Source organism: Theropithecus gelada, chromosome 6, assembly GCF_003255815.1.
Source record: "Theropithecus gelada isolate Dixy chromosome 6, Tgel_1.0, whole genome shotgun sequence".
In the NCBI taxonomy this organism is placed as follows: domain Eukaryota; kingdom Metazoa; phylum Chordata; class Mammalia; order Primates; family Cercopithecidae; genus Theropithecus; species Theropithecus gelada.
Genome location: NC_037673.1, coordinates 147,339,533 through 147,341,353, shown reverse-complemented (window position 1 = coordinate 147,341,353; position 1,821 = coordinate 147,339,533). Strand labels below are relative to the sequence as shown.

The 1,821-nt window shown below is 34.7% G+C and overlaps 1 non-coding gene across 1 annotated transcript; it reads right to left on the bottom strand.

Moving 5' to 3' along the window:
• Positions 1–800: 800 nt before the first annotated feature.
• LOC112627275 lies at positions 801–925 on the bottom strand. Its single transcript, XR_003120120.1, has one exon. It is a non-coding gene; the product is annotated as a small nucleolar RNA SNORA77 (small nucleolar RNA).
• Positions 926–1,821: the final 896 nt, after the last annotated feature.

The window sequence follows — 1,821 nt, the reverse complement described above, 5'->3', positions numbered from 1 at the left end:
ATGTAGTGATTTTCAATAATAAAATACATTAACTATAGATCTTTTGAACTTTTTCTTTTCTCTTGAACTTTTTCTCCTGACATTTTGTATACTTAGACCAACATCTCCCCCATCTTTCCCCTCACAGTCCCTGGAAACTAACATTCTACTCTCTGCTTCCATGAGTTCAGTGTTTTTACATTCCACATATATGTGAAATCATACAGTATTTGTCTTTCTCTGCCTGGCTTAATTTATTTAACATTAACATATCCTCCAGATTCCTCCATGTTGTTGTAAAAGACAGGATTTCCTTCTCTTTAAAGGCTGAATAATATTCTATTACGTACATACATACCACATTTCTGTTATCCATTTAACTGCTGACTGACACTTAGCTTGATTCCATATCTTGGTTATTGTGAATAATGCTTCAATGAACATGGGGGCAGATATCTCTTTGATATACCAATTTTATTTTCTTTGGATGTATGCCCAATTGTTGGATTGCTGGATCATTTGGTACTTCTATTTTTTTTTTTTTTTTTTTTTTTAGGAACCCCATACGTTTTCCATAATGGCTGGACTAGTTTACATCACCATCGACAGTTCCTTTTTCTTAACATCCTTGCCAACACTTGTTATCTTTTGTCCTTTTCGTAATAGCCATTATAACAGGTGTGAGGCGACATCTCATTGTGGTTTTAATCTGAATTTCTCTGATTAGTGATGGTCGGCATTTTTTTCACATACGTGCTTGCCATTCGTGTATCTTCTTTTTAGAAGTGTTATTCAGGTCCTTTGTCCTTTGTTCTCTAGCACCCTGTGTTCCTGGGCAGCTACATAAGTCTTGACAGGTCAGGTGGCCACAGCACCCCAGAATGTTATTCTGGCAGAAGGAAAAAGCACCCATCTTGGGTTGCAGTCAGGTTCCAAGTGAGTCTGCAAGTTGTCTATTTTTAATTTGGGTTATTTGTTTTCTTACTATCGAGCCATTTTACTTCCCTATATATTTTATATATTAAGTCTTTATCAGATGTATGGCTTGAAAATATTTTCCCCATTCTATAGGTTGTTTTCTTTGCTGTGCAGAAGCTTTTTACTTTGATGTAAGTACATGAGCCTATTATTGCTCTTGTTGCCTGTGATTTTGGGGGTCATATTCCAAAAATCTTTGCCCAGACCAATGTCATGGAGCTTTTCCCTGTTTTTTAAATAATTTTACAGTTTTAGGTCTCTCATTTAAGTCTTTAATCCATTTTGAGTTAATTTTTTAATATAATGTGAGATAAAGATCTAATATTAGTCTTCTGCATGTGGAGAGCCAGTTTTCCCAACACCATTTATTGAAGAGACTGTCCTTTTCCCATGTGTGTTCTTGGAAACTCTGCCAAAAATCAATTGACTGTAAATGTGTAGATTTATTTGAGGGCTCTTTATTTCATTTCATTGGTCTATGTGTTTGTTTCATGCCAGTTCCATGCTGTTTTGATTACTATAGCTTTGGAGTAGATTTTGAAATCAGGTAGTTTGATACCTCTAGGTTTTTTTGTTTGTTTTGGTTTTTGGTCAAGATTTCCTTGGGTATTTGGGGTCTTTTGATGCTCCATAGAATTTTAGGATTGTTTTGTCTATTTCTGTGACCAATGTCATGGAATTTTGATGGGGATTGTATTGAATCTATAGATCACTTTTGGTAGTATGAACATTTTAACATTAATTCTTCCAATTCATGAACATGGCATATTCTCTACTTATTTGTGTCGTCCTCAATTTCTTTCATCAGTGCTTTATAATTTTCAGTGTTCAGGTCTTTTATATCCTTTGTAGCTATTGTAAACA